General features: G+C 43.7%; 1 protein-coding gene across 1 annotated transcript in view; it reads right to left on the bottom strand.

The window, feature by feature from the left end:
• cntn1a (contactin 1a) overlaps window positions 1-21722 on the bottom strand; it is a 69961-nt gene extending 48239 nt beyond the window's left edge. Inside the window, exon 1 of the mRNA XM_030425632.1 lies at window positions 21433-21722. The gene's annotated coding sequence lies outside the window, so the exon portion shown is untranslated. The remainder of the gene's footprint in view (window positions 1-21432) is intronic.
• Window positions 21723-21768: the final 46 nt, after the last annotated feature.

Raw genomic sequence — 21768 nt, 5'->3', positions numbered from 1 at the left:
ATGAGGAGTTTTCATTGCCAACGTGGTTTTCTGTTCAATATATTAAACTGGCTTTAGTTTGTGATCACACAGAGTGAAATTAAAAACCACCCAATCATCTATTTAGATTAATTATCAGCAAATGATGATCAGCAGCTGAGTGATCATGCATCCTGTTGTGCAAATTGTGAAGAAAGAACCTTTTGCTCCATGATATTAGAACGAACATGAATCAACCGCAAACACTTTTTAAAGTAGATCTGGTGATAACCCACATTAGATGTAAATGTTTAATGCTGATGGACGCCATGTGAGCCTCATTTGTGGTTAAGTCTTTTAGCTGTCTATAATCTGATGTGCCCTGGTTTACTCTCCCTAGGATCACATTTGATGTGCCAGTGGATGTCAGCAGTGTAATGAGGAGACGGAATGCATGAAAGGCAGAACAGAAATACACATCCAATGACAGTGATCATAGCTCTTGTGAAGAATTTCATGTATTCAAACAGATTTTCTGCAGAGGATTTGGGGTCTACAATCTATGGCTTCATCTGCCATTTTTTACACTGATAGTTCTTTCCTGTCCTACTGGTTTTATTCCAACAAACTGCCACATTTACTCTGTACTGTTCGATATGTAGTGAACTGTCACCTCGTGAACCACAGATTAAGACCAGGTCAGTGAATCAGAATGTATTCACGTGCCGCACATGAATAAATTAACTTGTCTTGCATATTGTTGACAGGGCTTTACCGCTGCTGTTCATGGCTGATTGATAATAAGGCAGACACGACTACAGTCTCTCAAAAAGGCTTGACCTTAAGCCAAAGTAAATTGGCCCTGATTGCCCAGATCTGATCCTTTGCTCAAAGCCTCTCTTTGTTGGTCAATGAGTCAGTCGAAGGGAATAGAGGCAGAGCAAGCTGCACAACCTGTGACTTAGAGAAGAGCCCGACCTGCCCAAAAGAGCTTTTGTGTGCATGTTAATATGAGTAGAGCTGAGGGCTTTGGCTGAATGAAAGCACCTTAAAAGGCGCTTGGCTCTCATTGCGTGTGCTTCTTTTCTGCATGTCACCTGGCAAATGAGGTGGGGAGGAGAGCACAATCGGATTATACACTCTTTGATAGAGGAGAGTGAATCTAAAAGAACACTCACAGTTAAGAAGGTAATTTTTATCAACGTGGGAGAAATTTGCGATCATGTTTGACTCTCTGTCTCACAAGAATGTTTAATTAGTGCGTTGACTTGGGTACCCACTGTCCTTCCCACTCAGACTCTGGGTGTCTGGAGGTACAGATATAGATGATCCTTGAGGCGATTCCAGACTCCCTGAATAATTATGAGCAAAGAGACCACATTGTCCAAGAATTACACACATATTATATGAAGCCCTCCTGTAGGGTGACGTATGAGATACTGAATACAGCCCAGAAAAATTTAATGTTACTTACACATGGAAACGTTTTGGTGAAACTGTTTCCATGTGTACATGCTGTACCAAAACTCTGTTAACTAACATGTGTTTGTGTGTAACTCATATAGTCAGGTAAGGACAACTGCAGTATGTAATCTGGAAAGTAGCTGTTAACCAACATTTTAAAATAATCGTAGTGAAGAAAAAAGTACAACTTGCCTCCAAAATGGAGTGCAGTGGAAGTATAAAGTGGCAGAAAAAGATTTCGATCAGATGTTACCAAATCTTAAATGGTGCATAATAGCAGGTGGAAACCCCTTTTTCCGAACACTTGCAATCAGTGGGAAAAGTACTTGAAAAACGTAACTTCTAGAAATATAAAAGACATTTTAAAAAATGCCTAAAACTATTCAAACCAAAACTTATGGTGGAACCCCAGTGCTCATAGTGAGAAGCTGATGGAGATATACATTTTCAGTGCCTTGGGGTTATCAAATGATTCACTTCTTTTTTAACAAACTAATTTATTCAATATTCAGCTTGCCCGTGTGGTTGGAAATTATGCACCCATTACCATAACCTCCATAACCTTCTGCACAAGCAAGGCTGGCTCCGACAACATTTTTCTCAAAGCACAGAGAAAAAGAGAGGGAGCGTGAATTCTGAGGGCCGTGATAGTACGAGCCCATTGACATAAAATAAAGCACAGGAAGTCATTACATAAAGGTCATACAGACGTGCATCTAATGGTGGGAGAGCTGTGAAGCAGCCTCTGAACTGGAAAAACACTCAGCACAAGCGACATTTACAACACTGAATACTTATGGCCTACAAACGCAACATACATGGATGAACAATGCATACTGTATATAGGGCACAACATTATCGCAGCATACGTGGTGTTGAAGCTAGACTATTTGCCTCAACAGGCGACAGAGGGCATATAGGACAAACATCTCAGCTGAGGCTTGATATGAATAAATCACACACTGCACATTTAGCACATTGTACAGTAATGTATAAAACTGACTGAATATATAAGCGATGAATATTTGAACAGGAGCAAGTGACGCCTTAAGTAAGAAAAATGTAAACATCACAAGACTCAGAAACACTTTTGAACACACACTTATACACAAAACAGTAGATAAATGACAGTGGCACAGACGCTGTGAAACTAAGAGTGACACGTTCCTCCTAATCCACTATTTCAACATTGGATTTGAAGGTCATAATTCCATTACATTTTTCTATTCAAACTTCTTTTCAGCACTTGCAGCTATTCCACTGATACGCTGTTGAGCCTTGGTTTGTAAAGGTCGCCATGTAGTTGGTTTCATGCCCTGACAACAGTCATTTACAATTTCAAATTCTTCTTTAAAAAGATGGTATAAAGTGCAATATGACAGCCACATTTTGGGGGGCGAATGTACCGCACTAATGCCACGTGGACAAATTCAAATCATTTATTTCAAATGTGATAATATTTCACGCGTTAGTTTGGACAAAACTGTTAAACTCAAAAACAAAAAGAAGAGTAACGCGATGGGCAAGGGGAACGATACAGCAATAGCTTAACTTTTCTCTACCTGTAAAAACCCACAAAGATTAGCATTTCTAATCCTGGTGGCTTCTTGCAGAGACACACCAACCTATACACATCCGTTGTTTTTGCTTTTCTTTGGACACGTGCTGGACATGTGTCGGATACAAAAACTAGGGAGGGGTGGAGGGTGTAAAATACGGGGAGATCAGGACCCTACTTTTAATTTCAATAATTGGAAGTGAATGCTCATTTTGAATGCACTGACTGGTGTCACAATTTTGTATTGCGCGATAGCCACCACTGCTTTCCGCGTCACAACCTACAAACTTATAGGGGTATGCACAGCAACCACACAAACAGGTGCACACACACAATGCTTCGATAGGTTTATCATTTGTGTGTGCAGCACCGCAGTGTCGAGGTGGGATGCTTCATTCTGAGAGGCAGATAATGAGCTGTTCCCTCCGCAGAGAACCATGGAGCTAGCAGAGTAGAGCTGTAACACACACACACACAAACAGTATACAGACACACACACACACACACACACACACACACACACACACACACACACACATTTCATAATAAGCCGAGAGAAAACCAGCAAACTTCTTAGCTCCTCACTCCGCTCTGGCTCCTCCACACAAGCACACACACACAAACCCAAACAGTGAGCCCGCTCTGCCACCCACCTCTGTTCCCGAGCACACAGCCCTGAGGTGCACGCAGAGGCACCCCAACACGCCCGCAGTTACAGTCCCGTAAGCGTTGGCAGCAGTGGAGCCAGCTGTATATCTCTCCACCACAGTATGCCTGAGGATAAACTGCTAGTCTGCTTGTGCTGGTTAGCAACTGCTGTCATGGCATCCTGCCCTCCTCTATCACAGGCACTCAGCGGCGCAGAAGCCTCCTCATCACACGCACACACACACACATAAATGCAACCCTCACATAAACATTTAGCTGTCAAATCATAGGGCTCCCCAGCTGTGACCTCACATCACACTGGAGGAGGGAGGAAAGGGAGCATGAGAGTGAAGAGAGGAAGAGGAGGGGGTTGGGGTTGTGTGTGCTCTTCAGAGAGAGGGAAACTGAAAAGAGGGGAATGACCAGAAAGCATGGTGGCCTCAGTGATGGGGGAGATGTTACTACAGCGAGGGCAGGTAACCAAAAAGACTACAGCACAAACCACGGGATGGATGCTACAGCGAGGAGAAAAAGTGATGTTGCAGGAGTGAGAACAAACTGAGGGAGGGAGGGAGGAAGACAATTTAATTTTGATAGCTGTGAGGGCTGCATCCGCTCCCTCAGCTGAAAATAAACATTACAGCCACACTGGAGGAACAGCAGGACCCAGCCACAGTGAGACGCAGCTGAGCCACGACAACAAAACAAATAGCTGCAAGCCTCGCTGCCCTGCTGCAATCTTCACCTTCATCTCCTGCCATCCTCACTCTTCTCATCCCTCCTTCCTGTGTTTTTCACCCTCTCATCCCTCTCCTCTGGCTCTGGCCCTGTCTTCCCTTTCTTTCTCCTCCTCTTATTTTCCATCCTTACACTCCTCCTCTCATCCATAATGGATAGTTTGGAGATATCCGCTTCCTGGAGTGGGCCCCGTGCCCCTGGAGCCAGTCAGGCTGTATTGATTCCTTGAACCAGAGGAGTCATCAAGGCAAAGATAATATGGTTTTGAGTCACCATGAGTTTTCTGCATCCTCCCCTCCCCCCCTTGGGGAGTCAGTCCATCTCCTCCTGTCCTCTACTATCCATCCTGTCCAACAGAAACATGCATATGAATCCAATTAGCAAACGGACTCACTGGTTCAGAAATGGTAATTTCCCAATCTGGATGTGTGTCTGCAAGTTTGTGAGGACAAAAGTGGAGTGAGTGCAAGACTGAGCGAGAGAGAGGATATGGAGTAAACGTGTGCTTGCATGTGTGAAGGTTTTTCATATGTCGTTTTCGTCCAGCAGTCTGCATTACACAACAATAAACACAGCAAAAACACATAATCACTTCAGCTTGAAGGATTCGCCAAAGTACCACATAAAGCCTGTCTCCTCTTGGCTGTCTGGGTGATGGCACAGTCTGACGCATGTCGTGTCACTGGGTGCTACATTAAGGCTCATTAGACTAGATATCTGACCTATGCTGTGGCTAGTCTGCCCCTCCTTTGACCCGGGCCTTCATATATAGGTCAAAATTGGCATTGAAGTGACTGATATGTGTCACACACTCACACACACACACACACACACACACACACACACAATGCTGCTCTTTTTAGGACCGGACAAACAATCACTTGTGCCCTGCAGCATTAATGTACAACAATCTCCAGTACAATAGAGGGAAAAAAACAGACATCTGTAGTGAAATGTGTTGTTCACTTCAAGCAGCATCTTCTGTGGAGATAGCAGCGCACAGATGAAGGGTCAGTCTATTTGTTCTCAGCGTTGCATCTCGAGGAACATGGGAGGTTGTCATTAAATGGGGCAATTTTCATGCCCGCTGAGCAAAACACATACAATGTAAAGCGGGCCGCGAAATGCAAAGAGACAAGAGGAAAATATGTCAAGAAAACAATTTTTCACATCGTATGATGAATCTGGAATGTGATATAAAGGCAATGCTAATGACATAAAAAAAAAATAATAACATAAAAATCAATCTTTAGAGTTAGTCTCCCTTCTAGTTGGCATGTATGAAAAGGGGGGAGCGATATGGATAATAATAATCATCATAACTCTGAGGAATAATTGCCAGAAAACAGTTTTACTGTCATTTTAAGACCATTATAAGGCGCTGATGTAATGATAATATGATAGCTTTGCATATAAATATGGTGTGTTTTAATACTTCAGTATCAGTACGTATATCAATATGACATGGGGAACACTATTAGTGTTTAAGATAACTCATTTTGTTCTGCCATTTAAGAAGGGCTGCAACTCAAGATTATTATTATCATTATTAATAATCTTTTGATAATATTTCCCATAAGTTCATCATTTTCAGTCTCAGAAATGTCGGCCCAAGTTGGTTGTTTCGCTCCAATCCATCACAATGATACTTAATTAAATATCATCATAAATCCAGAAAAGTCTTACATTTTTGCTTAAAACAATGACCTTAACTGTTATCAGAGTAGTTGCCAATTAATTTTCTGTTCATTGACCGGTCAGCTGATTGACTTATGAGCTTTAAATGGGATTATGATGCCCAGACATGATTCACTGCTCATCGTATTGAGCCACAACACTCAAATCTGAAAATTCTAGCAATTAAATGCAACGTTTTCTTAAGACCTGGAGAGTCAACACACTGTGACTCGACAGTACAATTGATTTATTGGCTCTCTCTACTTATGAGTTGTCTCCCGTGTGACATGTTGTCTATTTCTGTAAGGATTCGCAGCCAAACCGGGCCCGTGTGAAGCAGATCACTGGAGCCAACACTTGTGGCAGTAACAGTGACACTTTTGCAGCATTACACTGCGCTGTTACATCTCTGTTCACGGCTTTATGCAGTATTCATGAAATAGGGCTACCCGTGCAGTAGCATCTCTAATGATACTCCTGACTTTTACTCACACACACACACACACACACACACACACACACACACACATACAAAGACAGAGACCCTGAGGACTCAGCTAACAGTGGCGAGTGTTCCCATCGCCTTCTGGCTATCTCAGCCTTAAGATATGAGCTTTCTTTTTCTTCTGGAGTGGAAAAATAGGTCTGACACTTAATTAGCAAACAAGGTCACAGCACAGAAGCCAGGTCCCATGTTTTGTGTCTCCCACTGTCCCGGAGATTTGACACTCACTCACTCCGCTTTCAGCGGAAGAGTCTCAAAGTGGGGACTATTAGAAAGACACACAGATCTATTGTACGTGTGGAATGGCTGTAATCTTTACCTCTCTCCGCAGCTGTTTGACAGGCATTCAAACCAAACATCCTCTTCTGCACACACACTTAATTTTTTGTGAAACAAACTCAGCGACTCCAGGGTGAGTGTGTGGGCGGGCGGGTTTGAATAAGCATTGTGTGTGCATTGAGCTCTAAGTGCAGGTCAGCTGAAGAGTGCAAGTGTATCCTCGCCTCAACACTCCAGTGGACCTTTTCACCATCAGCGATTTGGATTGTAAAATGGCGGAGAAAAAATGTACCGTCCGAGCACACGAGAATATAATGAGCATTAATGCACAATGTAAGTCAGTGACTGTCACATGCATTTCATTTCAGATAGGTACAGCAATGTCTTTGTGGCTGTGGGCGAGACACCAGCCAATTATTGGCATTTATCAATCAATGAACTTGTGTGTTGGGATACACAGAATAATGCTTGAGAAACTGAATCCATCGGGAGATAAATCGATGTTTGTCAGTGCAACTCAGGTCTATCTGAGTCAAGGAAGTCAGCTAAATTGCACACTATTGACTCATTAATATGCCACTGATACCTTCATATCACTGCTGCAATCCATCAACAGCATAATTGGGATAATTATAGAAGAAGCATAATTTCCAGTGCTTTTGATGGTGGCAATGTCTCCTGTGGTTTCATATTCTATATGTTTCTTTTTTTCCCGACTGGCACTAAAAGGAAAGCATGCCAGTGTTTTCAACGTCTTAATACTCTCTGACAAACCCAGCATATATGTGGCTCACAGCACTTTTCAGGAGAAAAAAAATAAATAAAAAAAACTGGTCACAACTCACAAAATTATTTTCTAAAACGGCTAAGCACTGTCAGCCATTCATTGACATGCAGTAATCAGATCAATCATGTTTTAGGAAGCGCATAGCAATGCCAAGAAATGGAATCCATCGGGAGATAAATCAATGTTTGTCAGTAATTCAGGTAAATCTGAGACGCTGAGGGGAGAGGTCCGGTAAATCGCACAGTACTGATTCATTAATCATCAATCAACAGCATAATTAGGATGATTATAGAATAAGCCTCCTCTTCGGTGCGACTCTATTGACAGCACTGGCCGTGATAAGACCAAAACCAACAATGTTTTGTTTTTTTGTATGTGGCTCTCAATCCTGTGCTTGTTCGGGCGACAAAAATCTTTTCAGACTGTTTACAAAATCCTAAATCATTTCCCGAAACAGCTGAGCAACAGCTGTAGTTGTTGGCAATTACATAAACGGAACTAAATAATGCTTTTCAGCTGTGGATTTCGTGCACTAATGAGTAATTACGGTACCAAGACAGCGCAAGTGGCATAGATTCAAAGCAGGCCACAGTGCCCATGTTGATGCTGGTAATGAAGAAGCACTTCACCAGTGCAACAGTGTGGCTCATTTTGGTGTTTCAGTTTGTGCACAGCCAAGAATACAACTACTTGTTTGTATGATTCACATACTGTCGACTTCAGTATATCCATGGGATTTGTTTGAGTTGAAAAAGTCCAGGGCATTAATAGAATTTTGCTTTGTGTTGCAAGTTTATCCAATTTTCACGTTCACTGTGCTTGTGTTTTTTTTTTAATCTCCCCTTTCCAGCTTACTGAACAAGAAAACACCCTGGACATTATTTTAACATTGTCGTTCACTCACTTCACCATTATGAGAAGCTGTCTTGCACTGCAGTCTGCACAGACCCTTAGCTGATAAAAAAAAAAAAAATCCTGTTGTGCCACAAGGAAATCTAGCAGAGATTTTATTAGTATTGTTTGTTCACAGTAATTACATCAAGCAAGTCCCTGTATTTTGCCTTCTCAGATCTAGAGACTAGTATATATTCATTCTTAAGGTTTCCTTCCCGATGAGCAGTTTATGTTTGTGCAAAAACAATGCGCCTGGTTTTGCCCAACAACCAGATCTGTTGCTTTATTTGTTTTTCTCAGCAGAATCGGTCCCAGCAGACAAATCTGTGGCCACAGCTTCACACATTTTCTTAAAGCATGAAAAACTGATGAAAACACAAGCATAGGAAAGGCAGACAGGGGCAGCCGACTGATGCATGCGCTGGACGTGTTGAAGCTTTGGGAATTATAATTTAATCTGGCTGTTAACTCCCAGTTCCACCGTAGCTTTGATGCTACAGCAGCCCCATTGCCGAGGGCATCGTTGTGCAATTTGCTGCTTTCAGAACTTGACAGTTCACTCTGCAGATATTTGTTTACTTCTAATATCTCCTATTTTCCTATGGATTTCTCTTCGAGGCAGATGTAGATGAATGACATTAAATTCCAGGAAATGAGATGGAGAAACCAATCCCCCCGACACTTTGTTTCTGAGCAGAGTTGGTGCCTGTCTGGAGTGCGTCTGGCCTGTTTTTTTAAGATCGGGTGCACCAGGCACACGCAGTGTTGTTTACTCTGGTAAGTTGTCATACAGAGATTCATTAAAACCAACTCAACCTTGGTGAATCCCAGATGAAATATCATAATACCGAGTTGGGAAGGGGAATGTAAACACGCAGCGATCTTACTGATAAATAAGTAATGAAGTAGTGAGTGGGGAAACATAATTAACCCGGAATAAGACTCCTTGTGTGATACTGCATTTGTAAGACTTAAAGATTTTCTTGAGCATGATTAGAGATTTTCGCTTGGGAGATTTCTGCAGTGGCACTTTTAGGGCTGAGCAGTTCAAACACGAGGCTCAGACACCTCCTCCAGAGTTGAAAGTACACGGGACAAAGCCTGCTCTGTGAGTCCATTGACTGCCATACTGTATAAGTCTGCGCCAGTGCTTTTAAGAAGCGCCATGCATATTCATGCCTACCCATCAGGAAGTCTTCCTCCACTTCTTGTGCCCCTTCAAGCTCCACAGTGTTTCTCAATGGGTGCATTTATGTGTAAAATAATATTCCCCTGTTATCTGGCACTCAAGTTGTCCTTCCTTGAGAAGCTGCATATTCTATTTAAAACAGCCAGTTTGAGATCTTATTGCCAGAAACCGGAGTATGACAGCTGGGACAAGCTAATATTTGCTTTACAGCATTGGAACATTATCGGATTTACTGTTTCTCTGTTTGTTGTTCAAGAGATTCTGTTAATTTATGCTTGCAGGGATATTTGCGAAGAAGATAAACCCTGGACCAGACCCTCCACCGTCATATACATACATGTCCGGAACACAGTGTCAACAGACCCTGTCACCTGTGTTTACTGGTGAGCACATGGCCACAGTCAGACGGCCTGTTGGAAAGCAGCATGTGTGCCGACTGACAATGAGCACAGCCTGGGCAAAGACCTGAGTCATCTGGTGCCTCTTAGCCAAGTCACACCATGTGATCGTGGCTCATGACACAGAACAGGTGCCCACTTAAACAACACAGAAGAACAGAGGGAGATGTATCGAAAATGAGCACTTAGATCAAGATGCCAGACCATAATCAACCGACTGTCTAGATCAGTGATTCCCAACCTTTTTTCCTTGAAGCCCCCCTTGCCTGTGTCAAAGACAAGCCAGGCCCCCCCGACCCCAACCCGCATACACTGAAAGAATAAAGTGATTAATTACAAACTTTTATTTGCAAAAATAAACAACAGTTATTCTCCTTGTTTTACAATGTTTATAGATACATTTCTTCCTTTTTTGTGTCATCAGGTGTATCACACACAAACACACACACAGTTTACCTACCTACCTGCCTACCTCATAGGGGTGTTGGCGATAAATAGCTTAATGAATTTAAATGTGGACCAAAGATACATTCAATTTGGATTATAAAGACTTTTGATTATCCAGTTGGGTGTGGTATTGGGATTTTATACATTTAATGTGCACAAATATAATTTTGGTAACCTCACAACCTCAGAGCAGACAAAGTTGTGCGCCCCCCCTGCGATCTCTGGCGCCCCCCTAGGGGGGGCCCGGACCCCAGGTTGGGAACCACTGGTCTAGATCATTTTGGTGCTATGATTAGGCTAATGTGCTGTCTCTTCAAAAATGGAAATCTTCAAACAGAAGAAAAAAAAAAACTGGTACATCACGACATTACTTGGCTGTGTCAGGGTAAAGAGGTGCAGATGCGTGGGAGCTTTCTGGCGTTCGGATCACAAGATTATCACTTTACATAAGGAAATAATTTCTTCGCTGTTATGAAGCTGTTTGCACACAGTCCAAGTGCTGTCTAAGACATGGCTCAGATAACAACCCACGCATCGACATGGTTTACAGCGCCTCCAATCAAGCATCGCGTTCCCTCCAGTCGCAGCAAGCTAAACTAGGTTAAGAGACTTTTCATATATTATGCTTCAAACAGATGCTTTTGCTTGGCTGCCCCAACAGTTCTTACAGGGCCAACTCACCTACATTGTGCTGGGTTTTATTCAGCTACACTGAGCAATCCTTTTAATAACATTCCAAAAGATGTACATGTAATTGTTCTCACAACTATTGAGGTTTAAGGAGCAGCATTCACTAACAATAATGTTCTATTAAGCAGATCTCATATTTCAAGGACATGGCAATGGCGACATAAAGCCATGTTTTTATTAATAATTGCAAAATTCTCAATGGTTTCAGTCTCGCTTGAGTAGTTTGACATCTTGAGAAATAAGATCAAAACAACTCTCATGTCTGCCCATTAAATATGAAGCTGGATGCCATCATCCATCGCCACTGGCTGACAGTCAATGACTACCGAGTCCAGTGCCATCATAACGCTGTGGTATAAAAGACCCCCCCCCCCACCGAGGAGCACAAAAAAGTAGTGTGTCTTCCGCGGAGTTGCAGTTAGCCAAGAGTTGTGACATTTGGGATGATGACTCAGTGAAGTGAAGTAACGTCTCCATGTCCAATTTATTATTGCCTTATCTCATACCTGCCAAACCCAAGACAACCTGTTCACATTATTGGTAGTGTTTTTTTCCTTTTTCTGGTGGCCTTTAAATTCAGCTTCTCATTACAGCTAGCCGGCTAACTTCTGTCAAGGCTCAAGCTAAGTTACAGACATGTGATGAGGCGACAAATACCCTTTTAAAAACAGGCACGGGGATGTATGTTGGACACTTGTCATGCATTGATGTGAGAGTTGATCTAACTCCCTTCGCTGGTGACAAGACACAGTTTTCTCGGCTGGTTGAGACATTCGGAGTTTGCGTCAAAGTGACAGCAGGAAACAGCGGTGACTCATTGGTGTGCTTATGCCTTATGGCAACTCTGAGAGGACACGCTACCTCAAATTCAGAAACACATAGCTTCACTGTGGACATCGTCATATGCCAATTCGGGAGACACTGCCTAACCCTGCAGGAGACAATTAGCTTAACTTATCATAAAAACTGGAAGCAGGGGAAAAAATCTAGCCTGGCTCTGCCCAAAGGTAAAGTTGCATCTTCCGAAAATGTACAACTATTCTGATGCCTAATATGTACAGTTGGTTCCGGCCATTCATTTCTTGCAACCATTTCATTTCTTGTACTGGAGTCAAAGCATAATCTGGTTGGTCATGGGTCAGTGTTTATAACACTGAGTGCTCTATCAGTCTCTCAACACGTAGTAGTTTCCATCCCCCCTTCAGTCACATAGAAGAGCAATGTGTTGCTCTGTCTTGTTGTCCTCTGTTGCAGTGGGAATTAAGAAAAGTACAACCCTCCCCTTCTTCTATCCATTGTGCATGCGTTGTTGTGTGTTTGTGAATGTGGGTAGGGGGTGTGCGTGTGTGTGTGTGTGTGTGTGTGCTTGCCTGACTGTGACACTGTGCCCTTCACTCCCTCTGTCCTCCGCACACTATAGCCCTGTGTGTGCAGCATGACTGGAGCTGTGTGTCACAGATAAGAGTCAGAGTATTGCAAAGACTGTTGTCGGTGTGTGTGTGTGTGTGTGTGTGTGTGTGTGTGTGTGTGCGTGTCTGTGTGTGTGTGTGTGTGTGTGTGTGTGTGTGTGTCAAGTGTGTGCACGTGCGTGTTGTGTGTGTGTGTGTGAAAAGAGTATGGTAAAAAAAGGGACTCAATGCTCTTTCTCCCAGTCAGATTCACCTCTGGATGCCCTTTCCTTCACTCACTGCCATTACACCTTCTTCATGAATAATCCAACTGGCCACTACACCACTGACACATGCCACCTAGAGGCCCACACATACTCCATGGGGCCTGTCCACCACCAAGCCCTACTGAACTCTGAACAAAAACTCTATTAATATGCATGCTTTGCTTATTTTTCTCCATGGAACGATGTGAGAGATATTATCAGTCGGGTGGGGAATCGCTGCTGTGATTGCCGGCACCTCCCTCTGTCTAGACGGCACAGTGATGAGAAGAGAAAAGGCCGGTATCTTCACTCCCATCTTCATTATCTGCCTGTTTACTGTTCATGTAAATTCCTCTACAGTATGGCTGTAACGTCCAATGGTGGAAGAAAAGGATCCTTTAATTAGGGAGCTGGCTTCCCCCACTCTCTCTCTCTTTCTCTCTCTCTCGGCTGTAGGATGACTTGCGCAAGCGGTCGTCTGACTCATGCTAATTAAAACACGGAGATGGTAAACACCGAGATCGAATGTGTTATTCTGCATGGGGTAATATAAGCCGCTTCTTCTCGGGGGCAATTTGCTGTTGCTAAGTAAAAAATTGCGAGAATAATGTCAGCACCGTGAATTAGCAGATTGCAACAGATGCTCCTGCAGCTACAAACTGAGCCAAGGAGAAGAATCTGCGGCATAATTAGTGCACAAGTCTCATGCATAAGTCAGCCAGATCCCCTCAGAATGCTGTGTTCAGATCTGAATAATGATATGCCAACTGGAAAGAGCGAGTTTTGTTCGAGGACATTTTAGGGTGGTTTGTCGGAAGCTATTAGTGCTCGGGGTTTTTTGTCCCACTAGCACCTACAGAAAACATGACGCAGTTGGTTACATCACAGTGTGAGTTTGTGAGCCAGATGTGACAGTGTCACGCCAGCGAGAAAGTGTTGCCCTGACGTGGCAGTTGGCAGGTTGAAGCCTTATACAAAGAGTACACTGCTTAGACTGAAGAGGGCTACATAAGCATTGTCTGACCTCTTTTATCCGCTCTCATTAGCTATGCAACGAGAGGGTTGATTTGAGACCCTTTGAGAGAATCCAGAGAGAGAACAGGTCTGTTAGTGTGAAACGGGAAACCAACCTGTTTGTCGTGCTCGCCTACACCGAATGCTAATGTTGCCCACATCAATGGGCTCTTCATGTAGAGATGCAGCATAGGGCCCAGGATCTGGGATCTCTGACCAGCGCCACACAAATACACCGGCAGCCCGGTTAGAGAGAGCCAGGAGAGGACAGCGGCGGCCCACAGCCCAGAGCCCGCACCAGCCACAGCTTTTATTTCTGGTTACACTGATCTGAGGAATGAAGGAAGAGCTCCAAATGTTTTTGTCCTCCTCTGATTCTCATTATACCCCTGAACCCCCCCCCCCTTCTCCCTCTCCTCCTTTTTTCTCCCTGCCTTTTACATAGCCAAAGAGCTGAAGTGAAAAACAACAGGCTTTTCTAAATAGGCGTTGAATCAATACAGACAGGCAGCAGAAAGGCTCCAGTCATGATCAGCAGCATTAATATACAATCAGTTGGTCTGTGGTGGAGCACAACACATCGATCCCGCTAGTGAAGATCTCTCAGTGATAGGCGGTGTCCAAGACGTTACAGCAGCAGGAGAATGATATATAAAAATACAGCGCGTATTGTGTTATTTTCAAGAAATATATGTGAGCGTGATGGCATATTCATGGATGAAACTCTGTAGCAGAACAAATGTAAGTCGAATAAAATTAGATAACATGAGCATAAGATGACTATGGGTGGTCTCAGCAGAGGTAATGCAGGTAAACAAACAGGGAGATTGAATAATGGGCATAGCAATAGCACTTGCTGAGGCCCCTAGTGCTATGCTTCCCATCTCTGCCAAGCATAATGGGATTTCTTGGGTTTAAATGCACTTCATTCACTCTGCGGAGCCAGTAGGAAGCTAAACTATTGATCCACAAACAATTTAGCTGTCCAGTTGTCCAGAGAGAGGGAAAACAGGACGCCCCTTAATGTATAATGAGGCTTCCCAAGAGCTTGGCTCCCTCAGTATTCGGTCCACGTGCCAGGAGGCCTTCGCCTTTGGGCTCTCTTTGAAATTAGCCTTCTATCCATACACTTCTCACACATACAGTCCCCTCCCACAGAAGGCTAGGGGTCAGCCAGCTAAAGAACTAGTATGCTTCTCACCAAGGACGTTTCTGATAAGTGTGAGGGTCCCCTTTGACCCCCTCAGTCTTTTAGTATTTTCAACACACAACTGGTGCGGAGTTCATGACTCCAGCTATCTCACTAACAGGGCTGAGCTGTCAGACATATACAGCATTCATCATCACTGTGAGGCAGCATTATGCTGGGCTGGCATGAAAAACATCATACAGTATACATGAAAGCCGATTGTATAAGCAGAGGAGTGTGGTTGGGAGGCTTGAATGCCTAACTAGCATGTAGATGGAGGTGTGTTCGTGTTTCCCTCCACACATGCTCCCAGCACCATAGCAACAGGCCTTGCTCAAAGGCCCCAAGAGTGGCCTGGCCCCAACGAGGAAGACGCTTTTGTACGTAATTGGACAGTTCCCTGCACCATCGGGCTTGTTCTTTATCCCCAGAACTATAAGATAACAGTGCAAGCCGTCGAAGCTACAGTAAGCTTTCACAATCCCATGATAAACACAGATTAAATAGGATTAAACCCAAAACAATGCTGCCCATTACTGAGAATATCAATGATGAAGGATACAGAGGTACTCTAATCTTTAAAATTAAGATAATTTCCAGCTTTAATGATGTTATTACGATTCAAATAACACTGTCAGAGGGGATACAGTGGCAAAGATAAGGTTTTGCCAGAAACAAAGGTTGTTCTTACTGTTCCAACCTTTTGTCCTTCAAAATGTTGCCGACACCAAAGCCATCCCTTGATTTTTAAGGCTCGCTCAAAGGTCCTCACAAACAATCTCTGTCATTCAATACGATCTGAACTTCACAGTGTTTTGTAACACATGAATCATCAGATGGGCACTTTACTTGTTGACAACTCCCAGGGAATAAATCAGACACACTCCACCGATTTTCAAATAGCATGAAATTGAAAGTCATCTCTTAAAGGACCAAAATAGCATATATAGAGGTGTTGTCTGAGCTGCGTAAACAGTGCATCTGCCTGCATCTACGAAGGTGCAAAAACAGATGGCCCAAGACTCCCATGTGAGAAGTCAGTCCACTGTGTGTAACACAATATTTCTGCTCAGTGAAATGTTAAACAAAGTCACAAGAGATAATCTGACACTTTGAGGAGTAGTTTAATTAAGACCACTTCACATAAAGATGCTTACAATTGACTACTTAATTAGGGAAGACTGTCCTCCGCACTTGTTAACCTCACAATACTGTCGCTTTTACATTTTATCATCATTAAATACAAACCTCTTTAGAACGAGTTAACAACGACCAAAAGGCAATTAGCTATTTGATGAGCAAATAACTTGTGATATTACTGTGGGAAATTGAACGCATCGCAGTGAGGCCAGATAAGGTTTGCCCTGCTAATAAGCAAACAAACAATGTTCTGTGCTGACATGTTAATGAAGGAAGTCAAATATTATCTGAAAAAATTAAAAAGGCTGAACACGCCGCTAACAGAAAATTAGCAGGCAGAGGGCACACATTCGTAATCTCCGTCTAATTGAGTCCGTAAATCCCAAAAGATTGACTTTGATTGTAAAATCTAAAAATATCTCTGAGGAAACCCAGCGACGAATCAGAGAAAAGAAGCGCAATCCTGTCGAATGTAACCTACTTACAGATCTTAATTGCACTTAAAGGTGGCCAGAATGATGTCTTAAGGTCATCAAAGTAAATGAGACACACACAAACGGCCTTCAAACCAAGGAACGTTTAACCAGTTCATCAGTGACCTCTTCCATAAATAAATCTTGATTTTTCTCAAAGATTTTGAGGATTTAAACTCTTCAGTTACCGCAACAGACCACTGAGAAATCCTTGTCGCAGAACAGGAAACTTTAAGACAACACTTTTAGTGACATTGATCAATGTCATCTTATTTCCCTCTTAAGTAGCAGGAGGGGAGATACCAGGCAATCTCTGAGCATTAGCTGCTTGTCCGATCAACATTATCTTAACGGAAACAGAGTAATCAGATTCCGATTGAGACATCACTTTGGCAGACGAACCGGAGGAGACTCGTGAGTCACTGAGGCACCTTATCACCAGACAAAATCACACCGATAGCAAGAAGAGGAGAAGGAAACAGATTCAATGTCTTATGATAAAATACAGTTTAGATTATATGTTCAGGGGAGTTTTTGATGCTTTTACCACTGAGCCATTTCCACAAAAAAAAAAAAAAAAACCTTGCCAGTAAATGAATAACATCTCTCGCCATGAGCTTTAATGCTATAAATAGACCAAAAAAAAGCAGTTGATATCAAATAAATCTATTTATATTTTCCGCATCGAGCTGCATTTGTGTAAATCAACAAAATGCCATTTGTGCAGGCTGTATTTTATCCCGATCATAGATATGGAAGATACAAATCAGGTACTGCAGAAAAGAGCTGGATGACTCACATTCACATAAATGCATAACTTTAATCCATTGTGGCTGAATGGTTTGATTCATTTGGGGTCTGGCAATAAAGTAACCAGCCTGCTGAAGTGCCGGGAGCGACTATTCAAGATCATTAGATTCAACAGTGGCCTCCAGAAATAGAAATAGAACATCAGCCCAGGCAACAAAACTCTATTCAGTCAAACAAAGTGAATGACTTGAGAGGAAAGTCCCACGCATGTATAGAAATGTGCTTCTTAAGACACTGCTAACGTTAGCAGCTGCAGTAAGGCTGCAACAAAGGATTCTTCACCATTTGACTACCAGTTAACGGGGTCGTTATTTTCTGGATGAACAAAAACGCTGAAAATTCCTCATCAGAGATCAATTTACTGTCACATGAGATAAGAACGGAAGCGTTTGTTACATCTGAGAAGCCAGAACCACTAAGTGTTTGGCATTTTGTACTAATGTATTATTAAAAGGAGCTTGATTACTTTTCTGTCAATCAACTAATCGATTAATTGACTAATCATTTTAGCTCTTGGCTCTTCTCTTCTACAGCGTCTATTGGCTTTGCAAAGGAAACAACCACCACCGTTTAACAAGATCATTAATACGAAAGCGTTAAACATCCAAAAGTCTAATGGAAGAGCAAACTGCACTGACAGTTTAGTCTAACATGGCTCTAATTAGATGGGAAATCAACAAGTGGCATACAAATGTGCGCTGTGCCTGTGAGTTTTTTCCTACTTAGCTCAGCCTCTGCACAGAAGATCTATAGGGTCACGTACTGTACATGCTGAGAGCAGGGGGCAGTCCACAGTGGGAGAATCAATGGCAGGCTAGTGCAACTAGCATTCAGACAGCCAGAGATGGCCGATGGGGGACTGAGGCCCTTTCTCCTCCACAGGCATGAACAGAGGAGAGGTCTGTCTCCAGGCAAACACAGAACGCGTCACGTCTCTGCCTCGCTGCCGTACCATTAGTGGATCTCGCTATTGATCGCTGGTGCTTAAATTGCTGAGCAATCTAAAGGAAGCATCAAGAGGAGAGCATCGTGTGTTTTGTCAGCAGGAGGACAGAGAGAAGCACTTGTACATGCAGTGAAGACAACTGCAGCAATAAAGGCCGGTGTGTGTGTGTGTGTGCGCGCGCATGTGTTTCTGCTGTTCATGTGCACAGGCTGTCTCGTCTTGCTATATCATTCACTCTAACAATGAAACAAGTCCACAGGACGTATTCCCTCCACCGTGACTGACATTGCATTCAGGGCGACAGAACAAGCGGCGCCGAACAAACTAGCCCTGTTGCTGCCAAAAACCAACGCTGCCAATCAGTTTAGGGGTCTTTTAAAAATCACACGCAAAAATCTATCCTCTTCTCCTCTGCTAATGCTTTGACACTGTGCCCAAGGATCTGTGGCCCAGGGCTTGGAAGGACATCTGGAAACAAATCTAATCTCCCAAAAACGACTCTAAAATTGCCTTAATCTTGGATGGCAAACATCCAAAATCACGCAGTTTGTATAAAGAAATTAAGGTTTGAAGGACTCGGGGAAAACGGGAACGAAACATTGCCTTGCTGAATATAAAAGAACTCTTCATGAACTCGACAGATTTGTGGTTACCAAGATGACTAGATGACTAAAAGCAACCTCTCTCACCTTCGTCACACACAAGTTACATGCTGACTGAAGTGGAGAAGTGGAGGTTTGAAGACAGTTCTATTTTCTGCCTCAGGTGAAGTTAGCCTGTCTACCTCAATACACGACAGATGTGTGTGACTGAGGCTTTAAACCAAGGGAGAAATAAGTGTACGGTTATGTTGAGTCATTTGACTGTGACACTAATGGAGGCTGAGGCTGTAGCCTTGAAATGCATCACAGAACAGCCATGTCTTGGGGGGTACTGTGTTATGTAAAAAGTTCTTCGTCATGCAGCCTCTGCAAGGCCCCGCCACTCACATGGCCAACGTGCTGGCAGGGAACAGCTTATTGCAAAATTCAGATCTCTATATATTACATATTTCGTCATAGAGCTTGGCCGGTTAAAAAAAAAAAAATCTGAGATTATACCCCGCACGCAGTAGGTTAGCCTACTTCTGAGCAGAGCAAATTCATTCGCCTAGCATGAGGGAGAGGGTCTGTCCTCAGGGTGTACACGGGACAGCACAGGATGCATTAGCAGCAGTCAGGCTTACAGGATTCATAAAGTGGTCCACCTGACAGGAGGCAATGGAATCCCTCTGACATTTCTCGCAGCATTCATGGCTCTGATTCAGTCAGGAGAAACACGCAGTGAAGAAGCTCACACGTGACATTGGATGGCAACGAAGTGTACAGAGCCTATAGGTGCAAGGAAGTCGTCAGACGTTTATTAACTGATCATCTGAAAACACACATTCTTATATTGGATTAGCAAAGATCTTAAGAGAGCGAACAGCTGTCATAAAAATGCTCATCTGAGACCAATAATCCAAAATACTAAGTGCTGCAAAACCAAAACAACTATAGAACTGTGAATATCAAACCAGTGGCCAATTAGATGTCATAATGCGGATCCCCTGGAAGACTAGAGGCTCATCCATGTGCATCTAATGGGGACCTTTAAATAAACATAAACATAATTACGCTCTAGTTTGGTGAAAAATGATCTGTATCCTGAATCGCAAGTGTAACCACAAAGCAAAGTGTGCAGAGCACCCTAAGGGTGACCCTGCTGTCTTTTAAAAGGAGCTGTCCAAAAAGCCAGGCACTCCAGCCGTTATCGAACAAACACTTTGAAATCTAGGCTTTATCGAAATATCAAGTCATTATGTGATAGAGTGCTCTGGTCGGGTTGGCAAGCATCTTGAGTTTTCAGGCGGACTCTGCCACAGTGAGCAGAGCCACGGCGTCTATTAAGAGAGATCAATTTCCTCATGAACTGGTACACACACTGCTCAGAATTAGTTAGAGACATTTTAACTATCTATCTTGATTTGTTTATCATGTTTCATCCATGCACATATCCCAGCATCCCAAACTCTTCTTGAGCAGTGTAGTTACAGCACCTTCATCATCAAACATCTAATTGTTTATCAGGCAGCAGGAGGACAAGGACCCAGCTGGAAATCCTTGCAGGACTTCTGACAGCACCCACCCACCCCCTGGTCCTCACTTTGGCAACATGCAGCTCAAACAGTTTCTCTCCACTGAAGCCTAGTCTGGCTGTCTGGTGAGTCAGGACGCGCCCATGACACCTTCCCCAGCACCTGAATCACCCCTGCGATGAGCCACGTACTAAACACTGCCAGTCAAAGATGACTGAGCCGACCTATACGCCTCAATCAACACCGAGAACATGCGTTTTCATCTCCACCCCGGATGAAAGTGTTCACAGTGGTCTGGCGCTCCCCCCTTTATAATCTCCTGGCTGCCTGAATCATCGGTATGTGCGGCGCTGTTATGAGGAGGTTATGGCCTCCGGCGTGGTCAAAATTAATGCACAATTAACAACCCTCGCACAGATTACCTTTAAAGCACACATCGCTGAAACACATCGCATCATCATCGCCGTGTGCATCGTTTTTTGGGGGGGGGGTTTTTGGGAGGGAAGTGGAGGCAGGATGTGCAGCAGATCATGTAACAGCATCATCCCCGCCACGCCACGATAAGTCACATCTCGCACACTCGGTATCTCTCTGCATCTGTCACCACGATGTAAGCAAAAGAAGAGGGAGAAAATGCAGCTTCTTCATGCCCAAATCGTTCACGATTCTGCATTGCGGAGAGGCTGCACGGGCTTCCATCCCATCCGCGCATCCCACTCATGTCTGTTGTAAACAACACTGATTTCCCTCCCAGCTGTCAAAAAACGCAGCGCCCGGCTTCTCTGGAAATAATCATTCATCAGTTATTTATTTTTTTCAAAAATTCCCGAATCTGCACAGAGCTCCCCGTGTCCTTACCTTTACGTAGCGGGCAAAACGCGTCCGTCCGTCCGTCCAGTCCGTGTGTCCTTCACGATGCTCGCACCTGCTCAGCACCGCATCGCCGGGCGCTCAAGAGCGGGGAAAGAAACTGACGGAGCAGCGGTCCTGTCCCCGCGGAATGGATGAAGGGTTATGACTGTCAGCTAAGGGGGGCGCTAGACCTGCTTCCTCCGCACACAGGACCAAGGAGCGGTGCTGGGCTCCATCAGTGGTGTCCGGGCTCCTCCTGAGCTCCATCAGCTGGTTCCACAGCATAATGAGGATGACCTGAGGGACGTGCGAAAAAACGTGCGCCCGTAAAAAAAAAAAAAA

This window comes from Sparus aurata, chromosome 8 (genome assembly GCF_900880675.1).
Source record: "Sparus aurata chromosome 8, fSpaAur1.1, whole genome shotgun sequence".
Lineage (NCBI taxonomy): Eukaryota > Metazoa > Chordata > Actinopteri > Spariformes > Sparidae > Sparus > Sparus aurata.
This window is presented reverse-complemented; position numbering and strand designations above follow the sequence as displayed.